We start from the raw sequence: 17,548 nt of genomic DNA on the forward strand, positions 1-17,548 counted from the left end.
TCGCTTCCCACGCCCGGGTTCCCGGGTTCGATTCCCGGCGGGGTCAGGGATTTTCTCTGCCTCGTGATGGCTGGGTGTTGTGTGCTGTCCTTAGGTTAGTTAGGTTTAAGTAGTTCTAAGTTCTAGGGGACTGATGACCATAGATGTTAAGTCCCATAGTGCTCAGAGCCATTTGAACCATTTCTTATGCCGAAGGGTAAACATAGTAAGCCAAATATTGCAGTTAGCAATAGCAGCATAACTCAATGCGCGCTAATTAAGCAGACTATTACTAATCGAGTATTTGAGACTTTCAGCACTTAGCAACTTCATAAAATTTTATGCCAGATTTCAAATCTTTACGAACCTTTAAGCGCTGGCACGCCTCATAAAATTGTGAAAGGATAAAATTTTATTGGTTGCTACATTTTTCTCGTTCACGCAGTAAAACTTCGGCATCAAACATGACGATTTACCTGTTATTTGTATACTACTAAACTCTATTCGCAATCCAGTTTTCAGACCGTATTCGCATATACCACAAAACGTATCTACAAAATTATACCATTGTACGACTCATATTTCGTGAGATGTGTCGTCATAAACATTGCGGTGCATCTAAAAGTAGCTTTTTCTTAAAATGAAACGCAATCGAACTTCTATCTTCCACTATAGTTTTTACCGTCTACTGCTCCCTCTAGTATCATCGAAGTGATTTGCTGACGTTTTAACAGATGTCCTATCTTCTGGTCTCTTCTCTTTGTCAGTGTTCCCCCATATATTCCGATTCTGCGGAGAGCATTCTCAATATGAACCTAATTTTTTCAGCATTGCTCTGCAGCTCCATATTTCAAATGGTTTGATTCTCTTCTGTTCCCAGTGTTTTCCCACAGTCTGTGTCGCACTACCTTTCAATACAGTGCTCCAAAAGTATATTCTCAGAAATTTCTTCCTCAAATGAAGACCTATGTTTATACTAGTAGACTTCTTTTGCCCAGAAATGCCTATTTTGCCTCAGTGTACTTTTTCTGTAATTCTCGCTCCCTCCGTCTTGAGTTAATTTGCTGCGTACGTAGCAGAACTCCTTAACATCATCAGCTTTGTGATCATCAATCCTGATTTCATTTCTGCTACTTCTTATTACGTTCGTCTTTCTTCGCTTTACTCTCAGTCCATATTCTGTACTCATCAGATTGTTAATTTCATTCAACAGATCTTGTAATTCTCCTTCACTTTCATTCAGAATAGCAATGTCATTAGCAGATTTTATCATTCTTATCCTGTTCAAACAAACTTTGGCGGTTCCAGCTGGTCGTCGTTAAATTCAGTCGTTAAATTCGTTGTGAGATGAATTAAACGATGACAGGTTGCAAGCTCGAAATTCGTTTGAACATTCAGATCGCCAGGAAAATTTTAACATTCAGATCGCCAGGAAAATTTTAAAACTCACATTGCTACCCTTCCACCCTGAATTTTCATCCCACTGTGGAACCTTTCTCTTATTTCCATCATTGCTTCTTCGATGTACAGACTGAACAGAAGGAGCAAAAGTCCACTTTCCTGTCTTGCACCCATTTTAATCCTAGCACTTCGGTCTTGGTCTTACCCTCTTATGCTCCCGCTTGGTTCTTGCACATATTGTATATTACCCCTCTTTCCCTATAGTTTACCCCAATTTTCTCAGAATTTGGACCATCTTTTACCATTTTGCATTTTCTGACTCTTTTCGTAGCTCTTCAAATCCTACGAAAGTTCCTTGATTTTTCTTCAGTCTTGGTTCCATTATCAACCGTAGCGTCATAACTGCCTCTCTGGTGCCTTGATCTTTCCTAAGGCCAAACTGATCATCATCTAACAGATCTTTAATTTTCTTTTCCATTCTTCTATATATTATTTTTGTAGCAACTTGGATGGATGCCATAATTCTCGGACTTGCCGGCTCTTGCTATCTTCGGAACTATATGGCAGATATTTTTCCGAATGTCTAATGGTATACAACCAGTTTCATACGCTCTACACACCATCGTGAATAGTCGTTTTGTTGCCATTTCCCCAAATGATTTTACAAATTCCATTGGAATGTTATCTATCCCTTCTGTCTCATTTGATCTTAAATCGTACAAAGCCCTTTTACATTCTGATTCTAATACCGGATCCCCTATCTCTTCCCCTGCGACCCCTGTTTCTTCTTCTATCACGTCATGAGACAAGTCCTTCCCCTCATAGAGGGCAATCCTCTTTCTTTCACGTGTAAAGCAGTGGAGTTCCCGTTGCACTCTTAGTGCTACCGGCCCTGCTTTTAATTTCACCACGCCCGGGTTCCCGGGTTCGATTCCCGGCGGGGTCAGGGATTTTCTCTGCCTCGTGATGACTGGGTGTTGTGTGATGTCCTTAGATTAGTTAGGTTTAAGTAGTTCTAAGTTCTAGGGGACTGATGACCATAGCTGTTAAGTCCCATAGTGCTCAGAGCCATTTGAACCATTTTTAATTTCACCGAAGGTTGTTTTGCCTTTTCCGTATGCTGTGTCATTCCTTCCAACAATCATTTCTTTTACGCTTCACATTTCTCATGCAGCCGTTTCGCTTTAGCTTCTCTGCACTTCCCATTTCTTTCATTCTTAAGTGAATTGTGTTTCTTTACTGCTGAATTTTCCTTAACATTTTTGTACTTCCTTTTTTGGTCTACGAGCTGAAGTATTTCTTGTGATATCTATGGTTCTTCGCAGTTACATTTATTTTACCTGTGTTGTTCCCATGTTTTTCTTTTCAGTTCCTGTGAGTGCCCCTTTTATAGATGTCCATTCCTCTTCAACAGAACTGCCTGCTGAGCTATTCGTTATCGCAGTACATATAGTCTCAGAGAACTTCAAGCCTATCTCTTTATTCCTTAGTATTTCCGTATCCCACTTGCGCAATGATTCGTCCTTACTAGTCTCTTAAACTTCAGCCTATTCTTCATCACAAATAAATTGCGATCTGGATCTGTATCAGCTCCTGGATACACATACAGTCCGCTATCTGATTTTAGAGTCTCTGCCTGACCGTTATGTAATCTAAGTGGTATCTTCCAGCACCTACCAGCGTTTCCCGAGTTCAACTCCTACTCTTGTGATACTTGAATATAGTGTTCGCTATTACTAACTGATGTTTACTATAGAACCCGATTAATCTTTCCAGTCCCTCGTTGTTGTTACCAAGCCCATGCTTCTATAACCCTTTCTTCTTCTCTCTCCCCTGCAAGCGCATTTCAGTCCGCCATGACTATTAGATTTTCATCTCCTTTTATGTGCAATGAGATCACTTAGTGACTTCCGACTAACTTTAAACACAATTTCAAACTTTTTCGAAACTATTTCTCGCTTACATGCTTCAAATCAAATATTTAACGTACTAACTCATTTGTAAAGTAATCAAACGTTTGTAGGAGTTTTATCGTGCATTTTTTGATTAAATAATCATGTGTTTATTGGTTAATGCAGAACATGACCGCAACCCAACACGATGAATTAATAAATGAATGAATGAACATACGTATGGTCGCTGTTTGGGGCATCACTGCCGAAGTTAAATCCATTAAAAATATGCTGTGACTTAATCAGCGAATGTTCCATGTACACCAGTACAGCGTACGGCGGCGCGGTTCCTTCCGTCCCTTTACGACGGACCTTCACCTACCTGTGAACATTGTCTCAGCAGATCATCAGTAGGAAAGCCGAGTGAAACCTACTGTACTTCGACGTGAACCAGGCTGCAGTTTAAGTCACTAATCTACGTTTGGGGAGAAACACGAAATGAAGGTTTGGAAATTTTGTCCTCAATACATTCTGAAACTTAGGTGAACAAGTATCACTACCAAGCCCGTGCTAGTCTTAACACAGTCACTCACAATCCGTTTCACTCACGTTAGGTAGTTTATGGTGTTGCATTTTCCGAAAACGTAATAGCTACAAAAATACATATTGTTTTTGACTGAGAATGCTCGACAAATATTAAGTCTGTCGGTACCTAATGTAGTAACAGTTTTTAGCCACCGACCTGCTCAATACACCACGCGGAATTTGTCTTTTCTCCTCATAAAATTCATTTAAAAATTCCGAAATTTCTACACACCCATCGCAATAATTGTGCCGTCACTTTACAACACCTTTGATGTACGAAACACTGCTAGATCCGGCAACTTATCATTTCCATCGGAACTACTGCTACTGCACACGTCCGAACTGTTTCATGGCTAGGCTCTGACTACTCTCTAGAATACTCTAAAGTCTTCCCTACCACCAGAGAAAGGCGCGCGAAGAATATTGCTTTACCATTGGTCAGTTTACTCAACAGCCATTAGCAAAACAACATTCTCCTGCGTCAGTCCACGCTTTTCATCAATAACCAAACAATAAACCTAACGACTGCACTTTTTACCGACGTAATTATCTAATATGCTGAAGTTTTGTTTATGCATAAAGTTATTTACTATTGTTATTTATACCTGAATTAACTTTCCCTTTACCATAAACTTACTTTACAAATCTATTCTACAAAAATTCCCTTTGTCCACATCCATACTTCTTCGAAATGTTCCCACGCTAAATCCCACTACATAACCCGTTAAACAATTATCTTCATATTAACCTTAAACCACACTCACCCATCATTCATACTGCTAAAACACATTTATAACATTTTACATACACAAAAAGACATAGTAACACTTTATGAAAATACTAGAACAGTTTATGAAAAACATTCTATTACTTTAGTGCTCTCTAGTGGGCACAATCGAAACTAAATCAGAGTCCCCTATCCAATACTGTCCTCTAACGGCTGATATATAAACTACGTGCGTGTCCAGTCTCGCATCACCATCTGTCACTATCCTACTCCGAGACACATCTCCCACTTAACCCCCTCCAAGGCAGGATCGGTATACGGTAGAGATGGGGGATCCGCTCTTGAACTAATGCATAGAGTTGCATCTTTCAAAGGAGTGAACAATCAGTGATTCACAAAAAAAGAACGGTAGCTCCAAACGTTTCCCACGGCAGAGAGAGAGAGAGAGAGAGAGAGAGAGAGAGAGAGAGAGACGGAGCATATCAGCAGCGCCTCTGCTGGTCAGAGCACAGTGCACGCCACACAACACAGCCAGCGCCGGCCTCTGCCCTGCTTCTACCTTGGCTGCTTGCATTGTGCAGTGCCCCATTGGATTTTGTGTTTCACATATGCCGTGCCGTCTCTGTGCGTCGTCTGCCGCCTGCAGTGTCTGGCGCAGCGTAACTTCGCATCGCACTCTGTCGGCGATCGTTTCAGTCGCACGTTCTGCCCTCTGGGCAGTTGATGCGAGCAACAGGACAGAGAGCCACCTAGCGGATAACATAGGAACTACTTGCAACAACCTGCTCGCAAGGGAACGGACGATTTGTCTCGGAGCGGGTGAGTTCACCGCTCCCCCCCACCCTCGGAACTCGCCCGCTCAACGCTCGCCCCACCGTCTCGACTCTAGCCAGAGCGTTGAGAAAAGCGACTCAGGTGTCACTCTGGTCTCTGCGGTCTCAGCTCACGCAGTAATACAGCTCGCGGCTCGACCTGCTCGACTCAGCGCCTCTGCATCGGAGTTCGTCTCTACTGGATTTTGTTCTTCGTAGTAATACCGCTATGTATATTACATTATTATGTTATGTATACACCAATTGTTTTTATTTTATTTTTCTTTGTTTAAACTGATTAGATTAGGTTCCTGACAACTCCTCTTACTATAGGATTTTTATTATGGACACTCGAATTTACGCTTTAATTACGAGCGAACCGATAAACGTATCGAAAAATGTGATACACCAATATTTTCCTTGTTTTATTCTGCGTAAGGCTATATGCAGCACTTTCGTTTTACAGTCAAATTTATATATTTTTTTCTTATTCTGGTACGGATTTTGCGATTTTAGGCGTCTTCAGAAGGAAACAATCACTTTAAAAATATATGGCTTGCGATGTATTTGTATGAGGTTAATGAAATTTTAATACATTATAGCCAAATATATTGTTAATCTAAATCTCAAGTTACAACATTTTCCGATCACCCAAAAAACCACGATAGTGCAAAATAAATCAATAATCCAAAACTTTGTCATATCATGGAAATTTCAATAAACAATACAAAATTCTTACTCATTATCTGTGTTACTTCAAAATAGGATCAAATAAGATCAAAATACAGGTGTAGTACTGGAATAAACTAAGTTTAAAGGGCAATGTGCCTTCCATTTATTTTCTATTGTAAATGAGTGGTGAGTCATGAAAAAGAGCTAATTCATTTCAGGGAGTGAACAGTTCTGATCCAATCTCTGAAAAGAACAGTTTTGCCCATCTCTAGTATACGGCGCTACGCCTCAAGCGCAAACCATAGAAATTTTCTTCTCACATCTCTTTTGATATGTTAAATAAGTTAACAATTATATGTATGCTTGTGTCTGTTGTTTTGGTCATGTCTGAAAGAACAGACACCATGCATTCATATAACTGATTCACCTCGATGAATAATCAGTCCACAACCCAGTGTGCAGAAGCCCATTTACGTTTAACCTCTAGCAGGAATCTAAATTTAGCGCTCGTGAATAACACAGAAGGCGACTGCTGAACGCGAGTGTGGGTCATCCGGAGAGCGTACAGAGATGGTACTCGCGTTTGCGATAAACAGTGTGCCCGGGAGGTGCAGTGGTAACGCAATTGCACAGTAATCAGGTGACCTCACGTTCGAAACACGGCCCAACACTCATTCAAAGATTTAGCTTTAAAATCGCTTTCGCAATGCTGTATTTTCATAAAACGTTTAACCCCCGCCCCCTTAGGGGGTTTAATTTCCAAAAGCTGAGAGATGCTTATGTTTTATTTCTAACTGAGGATCCAAATACAAATTTTCATAGATTTAGCTTAAAAATGCTTGCACAGTGAAATATTTCCATAAAAACATTCATCCTCCATTTCATCCCCATAGGAGTTGAATTTCCAAAAGCAAAAACGTATTTTTTCATTTCTAACCGAGAAGCCAAATCTCATCCTCTATTTCACGCCAATTTCCAAAGAACACCGTCACACATCAACAATCAAAATATTATTTGGGAGTCTCACAATTGTCTGATTTTAATGTATTATATACCAGAATGTTCAGGAAAGTCCAAAAATGTTTTGTGGTGTCTAATGAGTCGCCCATTCTTATGTCTCACTCGACATTCGGATACAAGAATATTTTTCAAAAACTAATTACTTTTGGTTCAAAAGCGAATTTGTTGAAGATTCTTGCCATTTGTGCCATTTGTGGCTCAGATTTAGGAATAATTGTGCATTTGGTTTCTTCTGTGTAGAGAAGCAGGATTTTTTTTTTTTGCTTTTGACGTTTTATTGTCACGTCTTTATGGTTTCCCCCTACGCTAAAGGTGTGGTGGCTTATTTGGTACTTTAAATAACGTAGATATTACATTTCATATAGGTTTCCTACGTTCTACATTCATGATTTGGCTGGAAGTGTAGCGAGCAAAACTCCACTTTGTTGGTTTGATATACTACCTCTTTCTGCAAAACATCAGATCTTCTCGTGTTTACTAGCAATTTTTTGTTACTAAAGGAAAACGAAACTATTCAGCAAATATCTGTACATTACAAGAGAAACGTAGATAAAATGTCCTGTAATGTACCGCTTCGTACCTCCCAGGGTCCTTACGAAACAAAGGACTAACAAATCTGAAGTCACATTTTATTTGTTTAATGATGCTATATACACTCCCTATTATATATATGTTGCAAATCATTATAAATGTTAGTTTTCGCACTCATCCGATATCGTTTTAGAGTTGTCGCTTCCTGGCCGCTTGGGAGGCTGCTATCGCTGTGGGCAACAAAAACGAGATGGAGTATCGGGACTGTTAAGTTAGACTGTGGTGTATCTGTGTGTCTCTGAATTCTGTCGATTTATGCCTTCGTTTCTTACAAGTACTCTAAACTCTCGAACAATACGCTTGTGCTACAGAAACATCCATTAATTTTATAAAGGTTAAAGGTTGCTGGTATACGCTGCTAATGCGCTGACTGGCATGCCAGATTCATGCAAGGTAGTTACATTCGTGGTGAGCCATTATGAGTGATATCGCGAGACGTACGCCTTCGATTATAGTGGACCGCAAATCGTTTTCTCTTTGCTACGGATTTATTTAGTAGGAGAGCTATGTAAATCCGTTCTTCATTCATCTAACGATTCTTTGCATTTTCGTTGGTTTCTTGATTACTTCTTATTCATGCTGTGGTACAGATGCCACGTGGTTCATGAACTTTATCCATGTAGTTCTTGTAAAATTATTATCTTTTGATTGCAGTATTAAAAATTGACACAAATTTTTTCTACATTTATACATTCATCATTTTTCATTACATTCAGAGCTTTTATATAACATTTCTTTTCAGAATGCGTTATGGTCATTGTTGTTCAAATTATACAGTAATGGGGATCCTGCTGTGATCCCTCGCCTTCAGCTAGAGTATTTATTCAGTGAGAATTGTTCTCCACATGCTGCATACATTTAGTTAGCGTAACATTGCTGGCTCCATTTCTCGTACGAGTCTTACAGGTTCCAGAAGGTAAGTTTCCATTGAGATCTTCGGAGCTCCAAATGCTATGTCCTGTTCCATATAGTGTTCTATCGTTCAGTGTTTACAGATTCTTTGCAGAAAGATGTTTAAGCTACGATTGTAAGACAAGCATGTCCACTGCACATGTTTCATCTACATCTACATCTACATCTATACTCCGCGAGCCACCTTACGGTGTGTGGCGGAGGGTACTTATTGTACCACTATCTGATCCCCCCTTCCCTGTTCCATTCACGAATTGTGCGTGGGAAGAACGACTGCTTGTAAGTCTCCGTATTTGCTCTAATTTCTCGGATCTTTTCGTTGTGATCATTACGCGAGATATATGTGGGCGGTAGTAATATGTTGCCCATCTCTTCCCGGAATGTGCTCTCTCGTAATTTCGATAATAAACCTCTCCGTATTGCGTAACGCCTTTCTTGAAGTGTCCGCCACTGGAGCTTGTTCAGCATCTCCGTAACGCTCTCGCGCTGACTAAATGTCCCCATGACGAATCGCGCTGCTTTTCGCTGGATCATGTCTATCTCTTCTATTAATCCAACCTGGTAAGGGTCCCATACTGATGAGCAATACTCAAGAATCGGACGAACAAGCGTTTTGTAAGCTACTTCTTTCGTCGATGAGTCACATTTTCTTAGAATTCTTCCTATGAATCTCAACCTGGCGCCTGCTTTTCCCACTATTTGTTTTATGTGATCATTCCACTTCAGATCGCTCCGGATAGTAACTCCTAAGTATTTTACGGTCGTTACCGCTTCCAATGATTTACCACCTATGGCATAATCGTACTGGAATGGATTTCTGCCCCTATGTATGCGCATTATATTACATTTATCTACGTTTAGGGAAAGCTGCCAGCTGTCGCACCATGCATTAATCCTCTGCAGGTCTTCCTGGAGTACGTACGAGTCTTCTGATGTTGCTACTTTCTTGTAGACAACCGTGTCATCTGCAAATAGCCTCACGGAGCTACCGATGTTGTCAACTAAGTCATTTATGTATATTGTAAACAATAAAGGTCCTATCACGCTTCCTTGCGGTACTCCCGAAATTACCTCTACATCTGCAGATTTTGAACCGTTAAGAATGACATGTTGAGTTCTTTCTTCTAGGAAATCCTGAATCCAATCACAAACCTGGTCCGATATTCCGTAAGCTCGTATTTTTTTCATTAAACGTAAGTGCGGAACCGTATCAAATGCCTTCCTGAAGTCCAGGAATACGGCATCAATCTGCTCGCCAGTGTCTACGGCACTGTGAATTTCTTGGGCAAATAGGGCGAGCTGAGTTTCACATGATCTCTGTTTGCGGAATCCATGTTGGTTATGATGAAGGAGATTTGTATTATCTAAGAACGTCATAATACGAGAACACAAAACATGTTCCATTATTCTACAACAGATTGACGTAAGCGAAATAGGCCTATAATTATTCGCATCTGATTTATGACCCTTCTTGAAAATGGGAACGACCTGCGCTTTCTTCCAGTCGCTAGGTACTTTACGTTCTTCCAGCGATCTACGATAAATTGCTGATAGAAAGGGGGCAAGTTCTTTAGCATAATCACTGTAGAATCTTAAGGGTATCTCGTCTGGTCCGGATGCTTTTCCGCTACTAAGTGATAGCAGTTGTTTTTCAATTCCGATATCGTTTATTTCAATATTTTCCATTTTGGCGTCCGTGCGACGGCTGAAGTCAGGGACCGTGTTACGATTTTCCGCAGTGAAACAGTTTCGGAACACTGAATTCAGTATTTCTGCCTTTCTTCGGTCGTCCTCTGTTTCGGTGCCATCGTGGTCAACGAGTGACTGAATAGGGGATTTAGATCCGCTTACCGATTTTACATATGACCAAAACTTTTTAGGGTTCTTGTTTAGATTGTTTGCCAATGTTTTATGTTCGAATTCGTTGAATGCTTCTCTCATTGCTCTCTTTACGCTCTTTTTCGCTTCGTTCAGCTTTTCCTTATCAGCTATGATTCGACTACTCTTAAACCTATGATGAAGCTTTCTTTGTTTCCGTAGTACCTTTCGTACATGATTGTTATACCACGGTGGATCTTTCCCCTCGCTTTGGACCTTAGTCGGTACGAACTTATCTAAGGCGTACTGGACGATGTTTCTGAATTTTTTCCATTTTTGTTCCACATCCTCTTCCTCAGAAATGAACGTTTGATGGTGGTCACTCAGATATTCTGCGATTTGTGCCCTATCACTCTTGTTAAGCAAATATATTTTCCTTCCTTTCTTGGCATTTCTTATTACACTTGTAGTCATTGATGCAACCACTGACTTATGATCACTGATACCCTCTTCTACATTCACGGAGTCGAAAAGTTCCGGTCTATTTGTTGCTATGAGGTCTAAAACGTTAGCTTCACGAGTTGGTTCTCTAACTATCTGCTCGAAGTAATTCTCGGATAAGGCAGTCAGGATAATGTCACAAGAGTCTCTGTCCCTGGCTCCAGTTCTGATTGTGTGACTATCCCATTCTATACCTGGTAGATTGAAGTCTCCCCCTATTACAATAGTATGATCACGAAACTTCTTCACGACGTTCTGCAGGTTCTCTCTGAGGCGCTCAACTACTACGGTTGCTGATGCAGGTGGTCTATAGAAGCATCCGACTATCATATCTGACCCACCTTTGATACTTAGCTTAACCCAGATTATTTCACATTCGCATTCGCTAATAACTTCACTGGATATTATTGAATTCTTTACTGCTATAAATACTCCTCCACCATTGGCGTTTATCCTATCCTTGCGGTATATATTCCATTCTGTGTCTAGGATTTCGTTACTGTTCACTTCCGGTTTTAACCAACTTTCCGTTCCTAATACTATATGCGCACTATTTCCTTCAATAAGAGATACTAATTCAGGAACCTTGCCCTGGATACTCCTGCAGTTTACCAACATTACGTTAACTTTTCCTGTTTTTGGTCTCTGAGGACGGACGTTCTTTATCAACGATGATAATGTCCTCTCTGGTAAGCCGTCAGGTATTTTATCGTTTCGCCCAAGGGGGGGTCCCTCTAACCTAAAAAACCCCCGTGTGCACGCCACACGTACTCTGCTACCCTAGTAGCTGCTTCCGGTGTGTAGTGCACGCCTGACCTGTCTAGGGGGGCCCTACAGTTCTCCACCCAATAACGGAGGTCGATGAATTTGCAACCATTATAGTCGCAGAGTCGTCTGAGCCTCTGGTTTAGACCCTCCACACGGCTCCAAACCAGAGGACCGCGATCGACTCTGGGCACTATGCTGCAGATATTAAGCTCAGCTTGCACTCCGCGTGCGATGCTGGTTTCACCTATAAGATAGAGTATATTAAACGTAGTAGATGTACTAGCAGGATACTTGACCATTAAAATGAATTTAAACATTCTTCATGCCCTATTTACTCATTGCACTAAGTGCGTTATTCTTGTGTTACTTTGTTGATGAAATAAAGCCAGATCACGTTACAATAGCACTTTCATGGGTCATTATTTATAGGTACAATGAGGAATCACAATGACGGAATTTTCTGTTGACATTTCTATATGCACTCATATTTAAGAAGGCACAGAGGTCGCTTACAATGCGAAAGAATAAACTGTATTAAGTCTGAAGTAGTGTAACGTTCCCTGGCAGCACACACACTATTAATAAAAGGAAATGACATTTAATTGTACTATATACGCCGCTATGAAGCAATTCGTATGTACTGTAATTGTTTAACATAAAAAATATTATTTAATTTTGTATAAAGGACATTCGTTGTTATTTTCTATACTCATAATGTAATTACGAAATATGTTAATGTCTGCGATAAAAAAATGTAAAATACAGCCACAGAGGAAAATAATGTAGGATTACAAAGAGATGTTAATGGTCAGCAATAATATAAATAGCACTGCATAGTGTGCGTTCTTTGTCGTCTTCCTCGAGAGCTGAGAGAGAGAGGAACCTGTGACGTAGCATTTTGTGAATGAGTAGACTTCCTTTGTCTATATCTATCTTTAGCCTCCATTAGAGGAGAAATTACGAAGTAATGTAAGTTTAATTATTGTTGTGGTCTAAATACATTATAATTTATCAAAATTGTGTATTACTAATGTAAATTAGCTTGCCCATGTCATCTATAATATTTCTTTAAAGAATTTTCAGCATTTTTAGCGATTATCGTTGGTGTTGCTGCGCTGTGCCGCGACCGAACGATTTGTAGCGGCGGCACATTTAAAAAATTGTTCCGCTATAAAATTAACCAAACCCGTAAGTCGGGAGCAGGTAAAATTAGCAGTGAATTACGAAATATTTCTCTTGTACAGCGATCCTGAGGCTGACGGAATTTATTACTGGTTTTACATTTGTGCAATCATAGGCGAATAATTAACGTTGAAGTTGTTAATCAGTTGGTTGTTTCAATTTCTAAAGCAAATAACTTAAACATATAGTGAAGTGTTTTTTGTCAATGATAATTAAACGTTCAGGTCGGCTTGGCAATATTTAACCATTTTATGCTAACAGAGACAGTCTTGTGTTCCATAGCTAACGCCGGGAAAGAATTCAGTAACAATTTAAAAAACCACTGCATTTAGAAAATGTGTGCCAAGGCCGAAATACGTAAAAAAATTAATTTATACAATTTTCAAATAAATGTTATTAATCAGTTAGTTTGAATTTATCAGCATGAGACATAATTTTAAATGTGCTTCATTCTGTCTAAATGAATTTTTATTACCACACGTAAATAAGGGGTTCTACAACAATGTTCGTTCTGAATGAGCAAATAACAAAAATATACAAAATTATTTTTTCTCCATTTTCATTTCCATTCATTTCTTTTTTACATTATATATATACACTCCTGGAAATTGAAATAAGAACACCGTGAATTCATTGTCCCAGGAAGGGGAAACTTTATTGACACATTCCTGGTGTCAGATACATCACATGATCACACTGACAGAACCACAGGCACATAGACACAGGCAACAGAGCATGCACAATGTCGGCACTAGTACAGTGTATATCCACCTTTCGCAGTAATGCAGGCTGCTATTCTCCCATGGAGACGATCGTAGAGATGCTGGATGTAGTCCTGTGGAACGGCTTGCCATGCCATTTCCACCTGGCGCCTCAGTTGGACCAGCGTTCGTGCTGGACGTACAGACCGCGTGAGACGACGCTTCATCCAGTCCCAAACATGCTCAATGAAGGACAGATCCGGAGATCTTGCTGGCCAGGGTAGTTGACTTACACCTTCTAGAGCACGTTGGGTGGCACGGGATACATGCGGACGTGCATTGTCCTGTTGGAACAGCAAGTTCCCTTGCCGGTCTAGGAATGGTAGAACGATGGGTTCGATGACGGTTTGGATGTACCGTGCACTATTCAGTGTCCCCTCGACGATCACCAGTGGTGTACGGCCAGTGTAGGAGATCGCTCCCCACACCATGATGCCGGGTGTTGGCCCTGTGTGCCTCGGTCGTATGCAGTCCTGATTGTGGCGCTCACCTGCACGGCGCCAAACACGCATACGACCATCATTGGCACCAAGGCAGAAGCGACTCTCATCGCTGAAGACGACACGTCTCCATTCGTCCCTCCATTCACGCCTGCCGCGACACCACTGGAGGCGGGCTGCACGATGTTGGGGCGTGAGCGGAAGACGGCCTAACGGTGTGCGGGACCGTAGCCCAGCTTCATGGAGACGGTTGCGAATGGTCCTCGCCGATGCCCCAGGAGCAACAGTGTCCCTAATTTGCTGGGAAGTGGCGGTGCGGTCCCCTACGGCACTGCTTAGGATCCTACGGTCTTGGCGTGCATCCGTGCGTCGCTGCGGTCCGGTCCCAGGTCGACGGGCACGTGCACCTTCCGCCGACCACTGGCGACAACATCGATGTACTGTGGAGACCTCACGCCCCACGTGTTGAGCAATTCGGCGGTACGTCCACCCGGCCTCCCGCATGCCCACTATACGCCCTCGCTCAAAGTCCGTCAACTGCACATACGGTTCACGTCCACGCTGTCGCGGCATACTACCAGTGTTAAAGACTGCGATGGAGCTCCGTATGCCACGGCAAACTGGCTGACACTGACGGCGGCGGTGCACAAATGCTGCGCAGCTAGCGCCATTCGACGGCCAACACCGCGGTTCCTGGTGTGTCCGCTGTGCCGGTGTCAATGTGTTCTTTTTTCCATTTCCAGGAGTATATGTATATATATATATATATATATATATATATATATATATATATATATATATATATATATATATAATTTCATTAAAGTAGGTACGAGTAATGATCAATGTGACGAGTGATGGTTGGCAGTGTGATGATGGTTTATATTCGTCGTGAGAGGTATTGTGTACTGTGAACACAAAGTGAAGGCATATATCACACACTAAGAAAAGTGGGAAGAATCAAGGTGGCATAGTGGTAGCCAGTGCTATAATGAAGTATCAAGGTTTATGTATTGCATATGCAAAAGTTGTAGATGATATCTAACACCTGTCATTAGGATGTGCTTCTATCTTCAACGTGTATCCGTCCACCTCCATCATATAGGCGTCAGAGACTCCATAATTTCTTCTAATGACTCGATATCAGAAGGTGACCAAAATCATCTCCTTTTGCCTGAGTGTTATGGTTTGCAGCAAGTTGAAATACTATTCTCACATTACAAAATACAACACTGATTCATCATGCGCTTCTTAAGTGTTTGTATTCTGCAAATACGATTCTATGTTTTTCTATGCACAGCTTTTGTACTGCATGTTCTCTACTGCAAGTCCGGCTTATTCCATTTAGTGTTCAACAATGGTGCTAACTATAGATATTACGTTTTGACGTGATGCTTTCAGGCGATGCCTACATTTGACAAGCATCCAACAATTATTCCTTATCCTTTTATTGCTTTTAACTGTTTCTCTTCCCAAATTTCCATTGTATCTCCAGACATTCTCTCGAAGGCGTCTCCAAATAGGTTTTTTCAATAAGCATATTCTGTCATGTTCTTCTTATCATTTGCTTTACCACTGCTGTCGCTGTAATAGACGCCACCTTCTATTTGTGATTTGTCTGTCCTTGTGATCTCCTCGTACCTGCAACATCTTTTACTATTTCCCCAAGTAACTTCCTTAATTAATTCCTTTCTTCTGTGTCTTCATAAACTTCATTTTTTAAGACCCTAAATTTGTTGCTTAATTTACCCATGTATACTTTCATGTTCATAAATAAATTTCCTTACTCCACTCTTTTAACATTTTGTCTTATGAGCTTTTTTCCGCCTAGCTTCATATCCTTATTTGCACTCCATTTTACTAGTCTATGATAGTCTGCAATTCTATGGTGGTTTAGGACCATCAAATTCTGTGCAGTTTCACTATCCAAAGAAATGTAGTCAATTTCATTGTTGTTTCCATTTGATATTTCCCAAGTTCATTTTTTGTCTGGTTGCTTTGGAATAGTGTGTTAACGTCAATATGTTCTTCTTGTCAAAATCTTCTAAGGTGCGACCTCTGTGTTTTCCATTATGTAACATAATGTTTGCCTGCCTTCATAACCAATGTTGCTAACGCATGCCTGTACAGTTGTGCTGCACTTGGAGGTAAGTCGGTTTGAATCCTCTTGGACAGAAATATTTACTAACAGTGTTTGGCTGCCAAGGGGAGGGGAGAGGGTGGCATAAACTTCGTAATCACCAATACTTTTGTTTTCGGATAGGGTCTGCCTTTAGCAAAACACAATTTAGTTTTTTAACCCAAACATGTTTCACTGCAGTTGCAGCATCTTCAGTGTGCTTTTATTTTATGGCTTTTTACCACATGGTATCATTTTTCTCTTGTATTGTGTTTTTTTGCAAGTGGTTGCAGATGACAAACTGTGAAACAAAACAGTCACTCTAGGAACACAATACATCAGAAAAACCACACCATCTGGTAAAAAACCATAAAATAAAAGCTCACTGAAGATGCTGCAACTGCAGTGAAACATGTTTGGGTTAAAAACAAAACTGTGTTTTGCTACTAAAGGCGGACCTATCCAAAAACATATGTGTCGTTAAAGCAAACGCGGAAAAAAGAGCCTCAACTATCTTTGTGCCTATTCCGATCCTCTCTATAGTGCCTCATGAAGTGAGGGCGTGTGGAACTGTTGATGGTGATTCATCTGTCAGATGGGCGTTAAGCTCTGCTGACCCCCTGGTACCATTCAAGACAAGTAGGCTATGTGTTCATACTGGGATTCACACTCTCCCCTCCCTCGATCCATAACAGCTTAAACCCAACACTACCCTATATAAACACTCATCACACTCATTCACATGGCGTAGACACACAGTGGCCACTTCGTAACAGGCTGGAGGAAGGCAACAGCAAACCATCTCTCCTAGGACCTTACCTAGAACGGCGATGCAGGATTCTTGTATGTGCTCCACTACGCTCATTCCCTGAGTGTGGGACTACATTGATATAATGTTTGCCATCGAATAATCACTCTATTTTCTATTGCTTTCTACCTACATTTGCATTAAAATCACCCGTTATTATATTGCTGTACTTTAGTTATCAGGTAAACTCGTTCATACCACTTTTGACAAACAACACCTTGCAGAGCCACACTTGAAGATGACCTGCAGGGCACATCGAAACTTCTCGTCCTTAATAAAATAAATTTTGGTCCCAGTGATGTTTCCTTCGATTACAACAGTAACTGATGTACCTCAAAACTCTTTCCATTTTGAATACTCTCTCGCGCAGATACCCATTTAACAGATTCAGATCTGTACCACGTCCGATTCAGAGGTGAATAATAGACTTTCAGAGATGTAAGATAGCTTACAGGAAAAGTTATTAAATTCAAAATAACTTCTCTTTATTCTATTCACTCCTGTTCAAAGTTCCTTATCAATTGTATGAATGCTTTCTGAGATATCTGTAAGCTTTCATA

The sequence above is a fragment of the Schistocerca cancellata genome, chromosome 9 (assembly GCF_023864275.1).
Source record: "Schistocerca cancellata isolate TAMUIC-IGC-003103 chromosome 9, iqSchCanc2.1, whole genome shotgun sequence".
Lineage (NCBI taxonomy): Eukaryota > Metazoa > Arthropoda > Insecta > Orthoptera > Acrididae > Schistocerca > Schistocerca cancellata.